The following is an 18,442-nucleotide window of genomic DNA, read 5'->3' on the forward strand; positions in this document are numbered from 1 at the left end:
TGTCTCCGTTATAAAGACGTCTGCAAACGCGACATGAAATCGTGTGACATTGATCACAAGTCGTGGGAGTCAGTTGCCAGCATTCGCCAGAGCTGGCGGGCAGCCATAAAGACAGGGCTAAATTGTGGTGAGTCGAAGAGACTTAGTAGTTGGCAGGAAAAAAGACAGAGGCGCAAGGGGAGAGCCAACTGTGCAACAGCCCCAACAAACAAATTTCTCTGCAGCACCTGTGGAAGAGCCTGTCACTCCAGAATTGGCCTTTATAGCCACTCCAGGCGCTGCTTCACAAACCACTGACCACCTCCAGGCGCGTATCCATTGTCTCTCGAGATAAGGAGGCCCAAAAGAAAGAAAAAAAGAAAAGAAAAAAAGAAAATGCAAATTCATTTCACACAAAAAATAATTTTTCATGTTTGAAACTTTATTCTAAATATTGGGTATAATTTAATCTGTCAATGTTTTGTGAGTGTTAAGAAACCACTGTTTTCATTGATCAACTGATTCTGTAAAACCTATTGGGAGCAGATTTTGATGGCTCCTTCAGGTGTTAAAAAGCCTCTAAAGTGGCCAAGCTGGGATCCTGAGCTGAAACATTGGGCAGATTTTTATAAGCTCGCCGCCGTTGTCAGCGGTGAGCTTTAAAGAACGTGCAGTACACGCATGACTTGTGTGCCGCTGAGCCCCGGCGATATTGGAGAAGGCAGAATGACTGCCCCCGATGACGTAGAGGGGGCGGCTGCTCTATCCCCAGCAATGGCGTCCGGTGCAGCTGCACAGGCGCAGTGCCATTTTTAAAGGGCTTCAAGCCCTTACCAGTAGTTTAACTTTTTAAAGGCACATTGTGTTCAAATTAACATTGAAAACTTTATCAACAGATCAAGTTCCCTCTTCCACCCCCCTCCCCCGCCCAATGGCCATTTAATGTTAGTTGCACACTGGAAAACCTTTTCTTGCTGATCATCAACTTTGCCCTCTGAACTTTGTAACTTTGCCCTTCAATCCTTTCCCACCATCCCCTCAGCTAATTGAAGGCTTTTTCCCTGTTTACCACCGCCCGCCAATCCCGTTCTGAAAATTTCACTCCTTCCTGAACGGAGATCCAAAGGCGCGGGACTTCTGGCTATCGGCAGGAATATTGGCATGGATGGCCGCCGGGGCAAGGTAAGTTTATTTGCAGGTGTTTTAATTAATGTTAATATTAAAATGAAGGGCCAAACTCCGGGCGGCAGGGGACCGCACCGAGGCCTCGCTGTCGCCGATAAATTGCGGCAGGGCCTTCTCGGCATCAGGGGTTGTGGTGGGCCTCTCCCAGAAGAGTTTTCCGGGCCTCCCCGCCACAAACCCTGATGTCAAAAGGCCGTTAAAATTCAGACCATTGATTTAGACTGCATTTATGCAAGATGCCATCTTGCCAAGACTGCAACCTCCTGGAGGATCATTAAAGGGCTGATTGCACTTAACCTGCCTGCTAGCACTCATTAAGAGTGGCATTTTGGTGGATGGCATTTCACCAAGCGTCCTCTCTTAACAGTGACCAGATGATTGGGAATAAACTAGTCTTTGGGGTTTGGGGTGTTACTGAAAGGCATACTCAGCTTTCACTGTTCATTTGCTGCTGGAGATTTGAAGAGGACATTTGAAACATATAGGGAGTCTTTCTGCGACACTTTCTCAAGACTTCACCAACAGTCTATTACACTTATTCTAAAAATTCTCTGAGGACTTCATAAGAATGAGTGCTGTACTAGTCTGCCTTATTGGATACTTTATAGGAGTCACCAGGAGAAAGGAAGTGGTTGGTCACCAGCATCTTGTTAGGCATCTCCTTGGTCTGCAGAAGAAATGGGAGGGGGACATGAGTCTAGCAGAGCAGCACCAGCTGCTGAAGGATAGAGGGTCAAGGGACAGGAGGGCAAGGTGATCTCCAACTCCCCTGTGGTACAGAATATCTCTCCTCCTCCAGGTCTCCTCCACCAGGCTCTCCAGTGCCATGTCTGAGAACCTGAGCATCCTCTCTATTGGTCCGTGAGCCATCCTGAAACCTGCCGCTCTGTTTCAGCTAGCGCACTCCACACCTTCCATGGAAATGCGTGTGTGGATTCCACATGTACTGCTCCCACAAATTCTGGAACCTCACTAAGAGGAGCATCTAGATCAGGGTCACCAACATCATGCCCAAACCAACCTCCAAAGTCAATTTTCAGGCTTTTTTTGAAAGTTGCTCCCAGCTCCAAAATGAGCTATGGAAACAGTGAAGCAAAAGAAAGGAATATTCTTCCAATCCTCCTTAGTACAGGGGTGGTTCCAGAGGACTGGAGAATTGCAAATGTTACACCCTTGTTCAAAAAAGCTTGTAAGAATTAACCCAGCATCTACAGGCCAGTTTAACCTCACTGGTGGGAAAGCTCATAGAAACTATAATCCAGGACAAAATTAACAGTCACTTCGGCAAGTGCTGAGGAACACAGGAACTAGGAAATCAAACCTTTCTAGTTTTGGGATCCAGCGTCTGAAATAAGTATCCCAGATGATTCATAGCAAAAGGTCTCTTATTATAAGGCTATTCAAATAGAATATTAAATATTCACTTGACAAGCCTCCAATGTCCATGAAACAGATAATAGTTTGGTCATAAGAGCAATAACAAGACAGGAAGATTGATTAATGTGTCATATGTTAATCATGTAATAATATATCATAGTATCAGTCACCACTTTACTGTTTTCTTTTGAACATTTAATAAAAAATAATTGATGAAGTCCAGCAATATTCAGAAGTTCACAATTTGAGTATTACTTTAACTAACATACAGAAAACACATGGGCCAGATTTTGCTGCAGCGGAGCATCTAATTGCACCTGTCATTAGTTAGAGTTGCCCCTCCACCCTTCAGCGCAAAATAGTTTTGCTCACTAAGTTACTGAAAGTGTGAGTTCATAACAATGCAACAAGGGAAACCATGGGCCAGATTTTATTCTGGTGACAGCGGTCCCGCTGGTGGACTGGAAAGCAGGAGAAAGCCTCGGCCTTCCATCAGACCCCCGTTGCTATTTATTGGGGATGCTGTCCATTTAAGGGACAAGCTCCCGCCTCCAGAGCTGTTAGCCAATTGGGAGGGCCAGCAGCTCTGCAGTACAGGCAGCGCTACTGAGAGCAGTGGCCGCAGCTGGTACTGCAGGATGCCCTGCAGTACAAAAAAAGATTGATGAGGACCTCAGGATAGATGAGTGGGGTCGGGGTCACCGGGGCTAGTGAGGCATGCCCCAGCAATGGAGGAGGGGGGGAGGAGTTGGTGAGGATGGAGGTGCCTTCCCAAGCTGGCCCCCTTAATCCCGCTAGGAGACTGCCAGGCTTTTCCTGGTGGAACTTCTTCGCAGTGGTGGGCCCCTCCACCTTCTACAATATTGAGGTGGAGGCAAAATTGGCCACTTAAGGGCCTCAATTGGCCTGGGGTGGTAAGGCCGTCCTCGGCCTTCCTGTCCCCAGACAAAATGGCAGGAGGTCTGGGCAATATCGGAAACGGCATTGCCTGCCATTTTGTTTGCCTTCCCCGCCTCTGTGCCTGCCTCCAAGGGCAGAGCAAAATTCTGCCCTATGTATCTGGGGCCTGAATGAACAGGGCAAACAACTGTATACCAACTTAACCAATGAGATTGAAGGATTGAGGAATGAAAAGCGCAAGGACTGAGAAGGAATTGTAAATTAGTGTGGATGAATTCAGTGCCAAATCAAGTACAGAAAGAAAGAGTGAAAGAAAGATTGAATCAAAAGGAAGGGAAAAAAACAAGAGACTGAAAGAAAAGAAAAAAAAAATGTAGGTTTGACATTTTTAAAATCTTCAACAATTAATACCTGAGGGAATGAGACTCCACACTTATAATAGTTAATTGTCAGTGGCAGAATGGTTGATTGTCAGTAATGAACAATTATCATGTTATTCCAATGATACTTATGTTTGAAATGACGTCTTAATTTTCTGTGGTGAGTTTAGTTGGTATCTATGGCACAAATACAGCAACTTCACTATTTGAGTTGAACTGCACATCTTCCCATCACCTGAAGTTGCTTTACCATCTACAACTAAATAATTGTGAGAACTTAGGCCTCACCATTATATTGACAGCAAAATGTCATCCATTTTTTCTCAAGAAAATCAGTCAAATTTTATTGTGTTTTTATATAATAAAATCCAAATGAAATCAAATCAAATCCAATTGTGCTTCTGCAATATTTAACTTTTTTTTAAATGTCTAAAACATTAATTATTTTTGATTCAGGCTGAGATAAACACTTTTATACCTGTAAATAATTATATGCTGTAAAATGTGTGGGGATTTTAAAATAAACCAGTTCTGCTTCAATTGAAATATAATAATAGTTTAATAAAAATCCATTTAAAACAGATGTACTTGACAGTACTTTTATCCACTGTATACAAAATAGAGTTTATATTTCCATTCCACTAGAAACCGATATCTACATAACAATGTAGAAGCAACCTCTGAGTGGGCATAATATAATTGTGGAACCATTTGTGTGCTTTAGGAATGGAATGGTTTGAGATACAATGCCCAAAGTTTGCTGTCAAAATAATGGTGAGGCTAATAGCACTCACCAATACAGATGCACAAATTCCACAGCAACTTCAGATGATAGCAGATGTTTGATTAAACATTGAAATGGAAAAGATGCTGTGCAGAAGCTTTTCCTGTTTCTTTTTTACTCTCTCTCTTTTCCTCTTCTTTTTCTCGTTCTGTACCTGTTTTGGCATTGAGCTCACCATCGTAACTTGCATTCCCTTCCTAGACCTTGTGCTGTTAATTTCATCATCAATTTGATTGGTTCAGGAGATACACAATTGCTTGTCCTATTCACTCAGCTACCAGATGCTCTGTGGAGGACGCCACGCCATTATCATCTTGCACTTCCAACAACTCAGTCCCGGGACATCACTGCAAGAGTTTGTCAAGTCAGTGTTCGAAGCCCAATCATCTTCAGCAGCTTCATCAATGATTTCCTCACCACCCCTCTCGGCCGCCAACTACTTTTGCTACTTCCTCAAAAAATTCATGACCTACCCTTTACAAGTCCAGGTCGGCTCTCTCTAATCAGCTAAAATTTCTCTAAGTGGTCAGTCACTCTGTCCTTAATTTTAGATTCCAACAGCATGAAGTGGGCTTTGCCATCAGAAACTCTTTGCTCAGCATGATAGAGCCACCTTCAAATGGCTCGGAACACATACTGTCCATCCGACTGCTCACCGCCTCTGGTCCAGTACACCTACTCAGCATCTATGCTCCAGCACTCTGCTCCCCACTAGAAGTTAAAGACCAGTTCTACGAGGAACTCTATAATATCATTAATAGCAATCCCAATAACGAACATTTGTTCCTGCTGGGGGACTTTAACACCAGGGTTGGGGCCGACCATGACTCGTGGCCCTCCTGCCTTGGGCGCTATGTCATTGGAAGGATGAATAAGAATGGACAGAGACTGCTAGAGTTGTGTACCTATCACAACCTCTGCATTACCAAGTCGTTCTTTCATACTAAACCCTGTCACCAGGTTTCTTGGAGGCACCCAAGATCACATCGTTGACACCAGCTGGACCTCATCGTCACAAGGCGAGCCTCTTTAAACAGTGTTCAACTCACACGCAGCTTCCACAGTGCGGACTGCGACACCGACCACTCCCTGGTGTGCAGCAAGATTAGACTCAAACCAAAGAAGCTGTATCACTCCAAGCAGAAGGGCTGCCCGCGCATCAGCACTAGCAGCTGTTACATAAGTTTCTAAATTCACTTGAAAAAGCCCTTCAAAACACTCCTACAGGAGATGCAGAGACCAAGTGGGCCCACATCAGAGACGCCATCTATGACTCAGCAATGACCACCGATGGCAAACGTGAGAAGCAGAATGCAGACTGGTTTCAATCTCACTTTGAAGAGCTGGAACCTGTCATAGCCGCTAAGCGCATTGCACTGTTGAACTACAAGAAAGTCCCCATGTGCAGCCAGGCACTGCGCAAATGACTACTGGCAACACCTATGCAGTCGTGTTCTGCTGGCCTCTGACACCGGAAACATCAGAGGAATGTATGATGGCATTAAGAGAGCTTTTGGGCCAACCATCAGGAAGATTGCCCCCCTCAAGTCTAAATCAGGGGACACAATCACTGACCAACGCAAGCAAATAGACCGCTGGGTGGAGCACTACCTAGAACTGTACTCCAGGGAAAATGTTGTCACTGAGAACGCCCTTAATGCAGCCCAGCCTCTACCAGTCATGGATGAGCTGGACGAACATCCAACAAAATTGGAACTCAATGATGCCATTGATTCTCTAGCCAGTGGGAACACCCCTGGGAAGGACGGCATTACCCCTGAAATAATCAAAAGTGCCAAGCCTGCTATACTCTCAGCACTCCATGAACTGCTTTGCCTGTGCTGGGATGAGGGAGCAGTACCACAGGACATGCCCGATGCCAATATCATCACCCTCTATAAGAACAAGGGTGACCGCGGTGACTGTAACAACTACCGTGGAATCTCCCTGCTCAGCATAGTGGGGAAGATCTTCGCTCGAGTCATTTTAAACAGGCTCCAGAAGCTGGCTGAGCGTGTCTAACCTGAGGCACAGTTTGGCTTTCGAGCAGAGAGATCGACCATTGACATGCTGTTCTCCCTTTGCCAGCTACAGCAGAAATGCCGTGAATAACAGATGCCCCTCTACATTGCTTTCAAAGATCTCACCAAAGCCTTTGACCTAGTCAGCAGACGTGGTCTCTTGAAACTACTAGCAAAGATCGGATGTCCACCAAAGCTACTAAGTATTATCACCTCATTCCATGACAATATGAAAGGCACAATTCAGCATAGCGGCACCTCCTCAGACTCCTTTCCTATCCTGAGTGGCGTGAAACAGGGCTGTGTTCTCGCACCTACACTGTTTGGGATCTTCTTCTCCCTACTGCTCTCACATGCGTTCAAGTCTTCAGTAGAAGGAATTTTCCTCCACACAAGATCAGATGGCAGGTTGTTCAATCTTGCCCGTTTAAGAGCAAAGACCAAAGTATGGAAGGTCCTCATCAGGGAACTCCTCTTTGCTGATGATGCTGCAGTAACATCCCACACTGAAGAGTGTCTGCAGAGACTCATCGACAGGTTTGCGGCTGCCTGCAATGCATTTGGCGTAACCATCAGCCTCAAGAAAACGAACATCATGGGACAGGACATCAGAAATGCTCCATCCATCAATATCGGCGACCATGCTCTGGAAGTGGTTCAAAAGTTCACCTACCTAGGCTCAACTATCACCAGTAACCTGTCTCTCGATGCAGAAATCAACAAGCGCATGGGAAAGGCGTCCGCTGCTATGTCCAGACTGGCCGAGAGAGTGTGGGAAAATGACGCACTGACACGGAACACAAAAGTTCGAGTGTATCAAGCCTGTGTCCTCAGTAGGCCTGAACAATGTATGTCAGCCAAGAGCGACGTCTCAATTTATTTCATCTTCGCTGCCGTCGGAGAATCCTTGGCATCAGGTGGCAGGACCGTATCTCCAACGCAGAAGTCCTCGAGTTGGCCAACATCCCCAGCATATACACCCTACTGAGCCAGCGGTGCTTGAGATGGCTTGGCCATATGAGCCGCATAGAAGATGGCAGGATCCCCAAGGACACATTGTACAGTGAGCTCGTCACTGGTATCAAACCCATCGGCTGTCCATGTCTCCGCTTTAAAGACGTCTGCAAACGCGACATGAAGTCCTGTGATATTGATCACAAGTCGTGGGAGTCAGTTGCCAGTGATTGCCAGAGCTGGCGGACAGCCATAAAGGCGGGGCTAAAGAGTGGCGAGTCGAAGAGACTTAGCTGTTGGCGGAACAAAAGACAGAAGCTCAAGGGGAGAGCCAACTGTGTAACAGCCCCGACAACCAATTTTATCTGCAGCACCTGTGGAAGAGTCTGTCACTCTAGAATTGGCCTTTATCGCCACTCGAGGCACTGCTTCACAAACACTGACCACCTTCAGGCACTTACCCATTGTCTCTCGAGACAAGGAGGCCAAAGAAGAAGAAGAATAACTTTCCCACAAAAAGATGTTAGACTAATTTCTCTCTGACACCTTTCTTAAATAATGGAAGCTATATTTGCAATTTTCCAATCTAAAGCGACAATTCCTGAATTGCAAGAGCTTTTGAAGATTATGGTGAAAGCAACTGCAATTTTCTCACCTACTTCTTATAAAATCCTGTGGCAAAACCATCAGTCCTGAGGATTTGTCAGTAGGGAAGATGGTGGCAGCATGATAATATCACTGGACTTGTAATTCAGTGGTTCAGGCAAATGCCCTGGGACATAGGTTCATATCCCACAGGGCAGCTGGTGGAATTTTAAAAAACGGAATAATTTTAAGGGGAGGCAGTGGTGTAGTGCTAGTGTCATTGGACGAATAATGCAGAAACCTAAGCATGTGCTAGGGACAAAGGTTCGAGTCAAACCATAGTAGATGCTGAAATTTAAGTTCAATTAATAAAATGTGGAATTTTAAAAAAAGCTAGTGAAATGGTGACTGGGAAACCATTGTTGATTATGGTAAAAATAAAATCTGTTTTTTTTATTCATTCATGGGATGTGGGCGTCACTGGCCAGGCCAGCATTTATTGCCCATCCCTAATTGCCCTTGAGAAGGTGGTGGTGAGCTGCCTTCTTGAACCACTGCAGTCCATGTGGGATAGGTACACCCACAGTGCTGTTAGGAAGGGATTTCCAGGATTTTGACCCAGCGACAGTGAAGGAACGGCAATATAGTTCCAAGTCAGGATAGTTCACTGATGTCCTTTGCTGTGTCTGCTGTCCTTACCTGCTCTGGTCTAAATGCAACACCAGACCCACAGCAATGTGGTTGACTCTTCATTGCCCTCTGAAATGAAAATTCTTGTCCAGCATATGTGCTGCACATGTTCATCTACCAGAAGCAAAGAAGTAAAAAAAAAGAGAGTGAGGAACCTTCAAATGTCACAAGGATAAGGATTGTCAATTAAATTCTAAATCTGCTCACAGTACTTTTTTTCACTTTGGTTCATGGGATGTGGGCGTCGCTGGCTAGGCAAGCATTTATTGCCCATCTTTATTGCCATCACCTTCAGAAGGTGGTGGTGAGCTGCCTTCTTGAACTGTTGCAGTCCTTGGGGTGTAGGTACACCAACAGTGCTGTTAGGAAGGGAGTTCTAGGATTTTGACCCAGCGACAGTGAAGGAACAGCAATACAGTTCCAGGTCAGCATGGTGTGTGGCTTGGAGGGGAAATTGCAGGTGGTGGTGTTCCCATGCATTTGTTGCCCTTGTCCTTCGAGGTGGTAGAGGATGGGGGTTTGGAAGTTGCTGTATAAGGAGCATTAATGCACTGCTGCAGTGCATCTTGTAGATGGTACACACTGCTGCCACTGTGCGTCGGTGGTGGAAGGAGTGAATGTTTGTGGATGGGGTAACTATCAAGCAGGCTGCTTTGTCCTGGATGGTATCGAACTTCTTGAATATTGTTGGAGCTGCACCAATCCAGGCAAGTGGAGAATATTCCATTCAGGCTCCTGACTTGTCCCTTCTAGATGGTGGACAGGCTTTGGGGAGTCAGGAGGTGAGTTACGCGCCGCAAGATTCCGAGCCTCTGACCTGCTCTTGTAGCCATGGTGTTTATATGGCTACGCCAGTTCAGTTTCTGATCTAATGGTAACCCCCAGGATGTTGATAGTGGGGAATTCAGTGATCGTACTGCCATTGAATGTCAAAGGTAGATGGTTAGATCCTCTCTTGTTGGAGATAGTCATTGCCTGCCTCTTGTGTGGCACGAATGTTACTTGGCACCTACCAGCCCAAGCCCGGATATTGTCCAGGTCTTGCTGCATTTCTGCACGACTGCTTCAGTAAGTGATGAGTCGCGAATGATGCTGAACATTTTGCAATCATCAGCGAACATCCCCATTTCTGACCTTATGGTTGAAGGAAGGTCATTGATGAAGCAGCTGAAGATGGTTGGGCCAAGGACACCACCCTGTGGAACTCATGCAGTGATGTCCTGGAGCTCAGATGATTGACCTCCAACGACTACAACCATCTTTCTTTGCGCAAAGTATGTCTCCAACCAGCAGAGAGTTTTCCCCCTGATTCCCATTGACTCCAGTTTTGCTAAGGCTCCTTGATGCCATACGCAGTCAAATGCTGCCTTTATGTCAAGGGCACTCACTCTCAGCTCACCTCTTGAGTTCAATTGTTTTGTCTATATTTGAACCAAGCCTGTAATGAGGTAGCAAGTTGACTGGCCCAGACGGAACCCAATATTAGTGTCACTGAGCAGGTTATTGCTGAGCAAGTGCCACTTGATAGCACTGTCGACGACACCTTCCATCACTTCAGTGATGATCGAGAGTAGACTGATGGGGCGGTAATTGGCCAGGTTGGACTTGTCTTGCTTTTTGTGTACCGGACATATCTGGGCAATTTTCCACATTGCCAGGTAAACGCCAGTGTTGTAGCTGTACTGGAACAGCTTGGCTCGGGGCGCAGCAAGTTCTGGAGCACAGGTCTTCAGTACTACTGCTGGAATGTTGTCAGGGCCCATAGCCTTTGCAGTATCCAGTGCCTTCAGTTGTTTCTTGATATCACACAGAGTGAATTGAATTGGCTGTAGACTGGTATCTGTGATGCTGGGGACTTCAGGATGAGGCCAGGATGGATCACCCACTCGGCACTTCTGGCTAAAGATGGATGCAAATGCTTCAGCCTTATCTTTCGCACTGATGTGCTGGGTTCCCCCATCATTGAGGATGGGGATATTTGTGGAGCCACCTCCTCCAGTTAATTGTTTAATTACCCACTACCATTCATGGCTGGATGTGGCAGGACTACAGAGCTTAGATCTGATCCATTCTTTATGGGATTACTTAGCTCTATCGTATACGCAGTTTGGCATGCAGGTAGTTGACACCTCATTTTGAGGTATGCCTGGTGCTGCTCCTGGCATGCTCTCCTGCACTCTTCATTGAAACAGGGTTGGTGCTCCGACTTGATGGTTATGATAGAGTGGGAGATATGCCGGGTTATCAGGTTACAGGTTGTGGTTGAGTACAATTCTGCTGCTGCTGATGGCCCACAGCGCCTCATGGATGCCCAGTTTTGAATAGCTGGATCTGTTTATCCCATTCAGAACGGTGGTAGTGCCACACAACACAATGGAGGGTACACTCAATGAGAAGATGGGACTTTGTCTCCACAAGGACTGTGCAGTGGTCACTCCTACCAATACTGTTATGGACAGATGCATCTGCGGCAGGCAGATTGGTGAGGATGACGTCAAGTATATTTTTCCCTCTTGTTGGTTCCCTCACCACCTGCCGCAGACCGAGTCTAGCAACCATGTCCTTTAGGAGTCAAAGAACAAAGAACAGTAGAGCACAGGAACGGGCCATTCAGCCCTCCAAGCCTGCGACGATCATGATGCTTGTCCAAACTAAAACCTTTTGCACTTCCGGGGTCCGTATCCCTCTATTCCCATCCTATTCATGTATTTGTCAAGATGCCACTTCAACATCGCTATCGTACCTGCTTCCATCACCTCCCCCGGCAGCAAGTTCCAGGAACTCACCACCCTCTGTGTAAAGAACTTGCCTCGCACATCCCCTCTAAACTTTGTCCCTCGCACCTTAAACCTATGTCCCCTAGTAACTGACTCTTCCACCCTGTGAAAAAGCTTCTGACTATCCACTCTGTCCATGCCAGTCATAACTTTGTAAACCTCTATCATGTCACCCCTCCACCTCCATCGTTCCAGTGAAAAAAATCCCAGTTTATCCAACTTCTCCTCATAGCTAATACCCTCCAGACCAGGCAACATCCTGGTAAACCTCTTCTGTACCCTCTCCAAAGCCTCCACATCCTTCTGGTAGTGTGGCAACCAGAATTGTACGCAATATTCCAAGTGTGGCCTAACTAAAGTTCTGTACAGCTGCAGCATGACTTGCCAATTTTTATACTCAATGCCCCGACCGATGAAGGCAAGCATGCCGTATGCCTTCTTGACTACCTTATCCACCTGCGTTGCCACTTTCAGTGATCTGTGGACCTGTACGCCCAGATCTCTCTGCCTGTCAATACTCCTAAGGTTCTGCCATTTACTATATACTTCCCACCTGCAATAGACCTTCCAAAATGCATTTCCTCACATTTGTCCGGATTAAACTCTATCTGCCATTTCTCCGTCCAAGTCTCCAACCGATCTATATCCTGCTGTATCCTCTGACAATCCTCATCACTATCCGTAACTCCACCAACCTTTGTGTCATCTGCAAACTTACTAATCATACCAGCTACATTTTCCTCCAAATTATTTATATATACTACAAACAGCAAAGGTCTCAGCACTGATCCCTGCAGAACACCACTAGTCACAGCCCTCCATTCAGAAAAGCACCCTTCCACTGCTACCCTCTGTCTTCCATGACAGAGCCAGTTCTGTATCCATCTTGCCAGCTCACCTCTGATCCCGTGTGACTTTACGTTTTGTACCAGTCTGCCATGAGGGACCTTGTCAAGGCTTTACTAAAGTCCATGTAGACAACATCCACTTCCCTTCCTTCATTAATCATCTTCGTCACTTCCTCAAAAAACTCGATCAAGTTTGTGAGACATGACCTCCCCTTCACAAAACCATGCTGCCTCTCACTAATCAGTCCATTTGCTTCCAAATGGAAGTAAATCCTGTCCCGAAGAATCCTCTCCAATAATTTCCCTACCACTGACGTAAGGCTCACCGGCCTGTAATTTCCTGGATTATCCTTGCTACCCTTTTTAAACAAAAGAACGACATTGGCTATTCTCCAGTCCTCTGGGACCTCACCTGCAGTAAACGAGGATTTCTGTCAAGGCCCCAGCAATTTCCTCCCTTGTCGCCCTCAGTATTCTGGGGTAGATCCCATCAGGCCCTGGGGACTTATCTACCTTAATGTTTTTCAAGACGCCCAACACCTCCTCCTTTTTGATATTGACATGACCCAGACTATCTACATTCCCTTCCCTGGACTGATCCTCCACCAAGTCCTTCTCTTTGGTGAATACTGATGCAAAGTACTCATTTGGTACCTCGCCCATTTCCTCTGGCTCCACGCATAGATTCCCTCCTCTGTCCTTGAGTGAGCCAACCCTTTCCCTGGCTACCCTCATGCTCTTGATATACGTATAAAAAGCCTTGGGATTCTCCTTAATCCTGTTTGCCAATGACTTTTCATGACCCCTTTTAGCACTCCTGACTCCTTGCTTAAGTTCCTTCTACTTTCTTTGTATTCCTCAAGGGCTTTGTCTGTTCCCAGCCTTCTAGCCCTTATGAATGCTTCCTTTTTCTTTTTGACTAGGCTCACAATATCCCTTGTTATCCAAGGTTCCTGAAACTTGCCAAACCTATCCTTCATCCTCACAGGAACATGCCAGTCCTGGATTCTAATCAACTGATGTTTGAAAGACTCCCACATGTCAGATGTTGATTTACCCTCAAACAGCCACCCCAATCTAAATTCTTCAGTTCCTGCCTAATATTGTTATAATTAGCCTTTCCCCAATTTAGCACCTTCACCCGAGGACTATTCTTATCCTTATCCACAAGTACCTTAAAACTTATGGAATTATGGTCACTGTTCCCGAAATGCTCCCCTACTGAAACTTCGACCACCTGGCTGGGCTCATTCCCCAATACCAGGTCCAGTACGGCCCCTTCCCTCGTTGGGCTATCTACAGATTGTTTCAAGGAGCCCTCCTGGATGCTCCTTACAAATTTTGCCCCATCCAAGCCCCGAGCACTAAGTGAGTCCCAGTCAATGTAGGGGAAGTTAAAATCACCCACCACAACAACCCTGTTGCTTTTACATTTTTTCAAAATCTGTCTGCATATCTACTCCTCTAGCTCCTGCTGGCTGTTGGGAGGCCTGTAGTAAACCCCCAACAGTGTGACTGCACCCTTCCTATTCCTGAGCTCTACCCATATTGCCTCGCTGCATGACCCCTCCAAGGTGTCCTCCCGCAGTACAACTGTGATATTCTCCTTAACCAGTAATGCAACTCCCCCATCCCTTTTACATCCCCCTCTATCCCGCCTGAAGCATCTAAATCCCCGAACATTTAGCTGCCAATCCTGTCCTTCCCTCAACCAAGTCTCTGTAATAGCAACAACATCATAGTTCCAAGTACTAATCCAAGCTCTAAGTTCATCTGCCTTACCTGTTCTACTTCTCGCATTGAAACAAATGCACTTCAGACCACCAGTCCCACCGTGCTCAGCAACATCTCCCTGCCTGCTCTTTCTCTCAGTCTTACTGGCCTTATTCACTAGTTCCCCCTCAGTTATTTCACCTGCTGACCTACTGTTCTGGTTCCCACCCCCCGCACCACTAGTTTAAACCCTCCCGAGTGATGCTAGCAAACCTCGCAGCCAGGATATTTGTGCCCCTCCAGTTTAGATGCAACCCGTCCTTCTTGTACAGGTCCCATCTGTCCCTGAAGAGATCCCAATGGTCCGGATATCTGAAACCCTCCCTCCTACACCATCTGTTTAGCCACGTGTTTAGCTGCACTATCTTCCTATTTCTAGCCTCACTGGCACGTGGCACAGGGAGTAATCCCGAGATTACAACCCCAGAGGTCCTGTTTTTTAACTTTCTACCTAAATCCCTGAACTCCCCCTGCAGGACCCCGTCACTCTTCCTGCCTATGTCGTTAGTACCAATGTGTACCACAACCTCTGGCTGTTCACCCTCCCCCTTCAGAATGCCCCCTGCCCGTTCAGAGACATCCTTGACCCTGGCACCAGGGAGGCAACATACTATTCTGGAGTCTCTTTCACGTCCACAGAAGCGCCTATCTGTGCCCCTGACTATAGAGTCCCCTATAACTATTGCTCTTCTGCGCTTTGTCCCTCCCTGTTGAACAACAGAGCTAGCCGTGGTGCCACTGCTCTGGCTGCTGCTGTTGTTTTCCCCGATAGGCCATCCCCCCCAACAGTATCCAAAACGTTATACTTGTTGGAGAGGGGGATAGCCACAGGGGATTCCTGCAGTGACTGCCTGCCCCTTCTAGCGGTCACCCATCTATCTGCCTGCACCTTGGGTGTAACCATGTCTCTAAACTCCTGTCTATGATGCTTTCCACCACCTGCATGCTCCTAAGAGCATCCAATTGCTGCTCCAACTGATCCATGCGGTCTGTGAGGAGCTGCAATTGGGTACACTTCCTGCAGATGTAGTTGTCCGGAACGCTGGAAGTGTCAAGGACCTCCCACATCTCACAGTTGAAGCACTTTACCCCTCTAACTGACATTTCCAGCACTAATTAATAAATTAATTTAAAATAAATACTTATTAAATCCTTACTAAATTAAGTTACAATTAACTATATGGTCCCTCGCGCTAGATTTCTGCTATAAATATTAAATGCTAAATACAGTAATCTCCTCCCTCCGGTTTAGTTAGTCCCCTACTTATTAATTAAATAGTTAATTCGGGTTAATTAGTTTATCAATGTTTTATTTTCAAATTCAGTGCAGATTCCCTACCAGCCAATCAGGTCACAGCTTTCCTGTGACGTCACTTTTTCAGTTTTTTTCCCACCCGAGGTAAGTTACTCTGTATACTTCCCGCTCCAGAACTCCACCCTCCGAGTCTTCTCCTCACCAGTCACCTTGCAGCTCCCCTCTGAAGTCACTGTTGGCTTTTTTTTTCAAAACTCAGGCGCGCTGGAAGGCCTGCTCTCCGGTCCGCTCCCGGAAGGTAAGAGACTGGACCTCGATCCTCGGGGTCGATTTATAGGCTCCACTCTCGGCGTTCACCCCACAGGTCCGCTCCGTTCCTCTCCGCTCCCGGAAGGTAAGACTCGGCCAACTACTGAGCCATTGGGTAAACATTCTGTATATTTACAGCGATACATAATTGGGGAGAAGTGAACATTCAATTGCTGTGATTTTTCAGATTTTATTTGGCAACCTTGTAATATTATATTTTCTCTGAGGAGGTGGGTTCCAACAGGGAACTGACTTCACAAAGGAGTGTTTGACAAACTTCTGATAGAAGTGTTCCAGATTATGAAGGGTTTTGATAAGTTAATAGGCAAACATTTCGGTTGGCGTGTCAGTCGATAACAAGTGGGTAGGAAGTGAAGAACAAGGGAGTGATTCGCAGAAATTGTTTTGCACAATGTGTTGTTGGGATATGGAATATCCGACTATGATGAGAGCAGCATCCACAGTAACTTTTAAAAGGAAAGTGAATAAATATTTGAAATATAAAATTTAAAAAGGAATGGATAAATATTCAGAGTGATTATTTCTTTCACGGAAAGACATGAGCAACATATATTCTCCAAAGATATCTCAAGTAAAATCAATGACATGGAAGTCCTAGATAGGCAAATTCAGGTTAACACAAATAAATCTCTAGGATTTTACACAGGTAGAACAATAGAATCTAAGTCAGAGATGGTAATGACCAAACAATAATAAGATATCCAATCTATTTCCCGCATTTCTGCATTCATCCTTTCGCCTCCCTCCCAGAACTGTGACAGGGTTGCCCTTGTCCTCACTTTCCACCCTACACATCCAAAGGATCATCCTCTGTCATTTCTGCCACCTCCAGCGTGATGCCACCACCAAACACATCTTCCCCTCCTCTTCCCTGTCAGCATTCCAAAGGAATCATTCCCTCTGCAACACCTTGGTCCACTACTACATCAACCCTGACACCTCCTCCCCTTACCACGGCACCTTCCGATACAATCGCAGGAGGTGTAATACCTACCCTTTTACCTCCTCTCTCCTCACCATCCAAGGCCCCAAACACTTGTTCAAGGTGAAGCAGCGATTTACTTGTACTTTCTTCAATTTAGTAGACTGTATTTGCTGCTCACAATGTGGTCGCCTCTACACTGGGGAGACCAAACGCAGATTGTGTGACTGCTTTGCGGAACACCTCTGCTCAGTCCACAAGTGTAACCCAGAGCTTCCGGTTGCTTGCCACTTGAATTCAACACCCTGCTATCATGTCCACATTTCTGTCCTTGGCCTGCTGCAGTGTTCCAGTGAACATCAATGCCAGCCTGAGGAACAGCACCTCATCTTCCGATTAGGCACTCTACAGCCTTCTGGACTCAACATTGAGTTCAACAATTTCAGAGCATGACTGCCTTTTTATATTTAATTTAATTTTATTTTATTTTTAACCATGTGCCTCTCTTAAACTTGATTTTCATGTTTCTGCCATTAACATTCTTTCTGGGCTAATGTTTTGTCATTTACTATAACTATTGGCACTCCCTTTGCCCTTTATCCATGACATCTTTGTCATTTAATCTCTCCTGCCCTCTGCCCTATCACACACCTTCCCCTTTTGTTCTTCTACCCCCTCCCCTTTTTCATTTGCTCAAAGCCTATTACATTTCAAACCTTTGCCAGTTCTGATGAAAGGTCATTGACCTGAAACGTTAATTCTGTTTATTCCTCCACAGATGCTGCCAGACCTGCTGAGTATTTCCAGCACTTTCTGTTTTTATTAAACATGATAATGATCTGGTTAGACCCCACTTTATATTAACTGCCTTCAGTCCGGTCACCAAGCAATAAGAGAGATATTCAGGAGCTGGAGGCAATGTAGGGAAGAGCTGCTCAGCTGATCTGAGATGACTGGAGAAACTTGAATTTTCAGCTTTGAAAAAAGGTATCCAAGAAGCAATCATATTCAGGTATTGGTAGTGGAATAGAAAGTTGTCACCCAGAATATTACTTGAAGTTGAACTACAGAAACAGAGCTAGGAAACATATGTTCAAACTAGCAGAAGGTAATTTTAGGGTTGATATCAACAGAATTCTTCCTCATACAATGAGTGATCAACCTGTGGAATAAATTTCCAGCTAGAGTCGGAGAGGCAATAATCCTGCAATCTTTTCAAAAGCAATTAGATGCTACAATGGGGATGCAGGGGCATTAGGATCTCTCTACATGGACGAACTAAAATGAACCAAATTGCCTTGTTCTTCCTTAATTTTCTTGTGATCTTGTGATCAGGACTAAGTGGATAGTTCTTTCAGATCACCAGAACAGGCAAGGTGGGCCAAATGGCCTCTTCCTGTGCAGTTAATTTTTATGATTCTATAAAACCGTTTTTTGATTATTGTCACAGAATGTCATAGCATGAGTTACTTTGGAACGCATTAAGAGCCTCCAAGAATAAATGACCTGCATTTTAGGACAAAAGTATGACCATCATTCAGTAATTTAGGACCTTTTTAATACAATGAAGTATACTCTATTTAAACCTTTAACAGCTGGGGTCATTCCATGGGGGCATTGGAAACAATCCCTGCAGCCAAGCAGAGGGCTTTGAATTATTTAAAAAATTGGATACCAAATGG

The sequence above is a fragment of the Heterodontus francisci genome, chromosome 1 (genome assembly GCF_036365525.1).
Source record: "Heterodontus francisci isolate sHetFra1 chromosome 1, sHetFra1.hap1, whole genome shotgun sequence".
Classification (NCBI taxonomy): Eukaryota; Metazoa; Chordata; class Chondrichthyes; order Heterodontiformes; family Heterodontidae; genus Heterodontus; species Heterodontus francisci.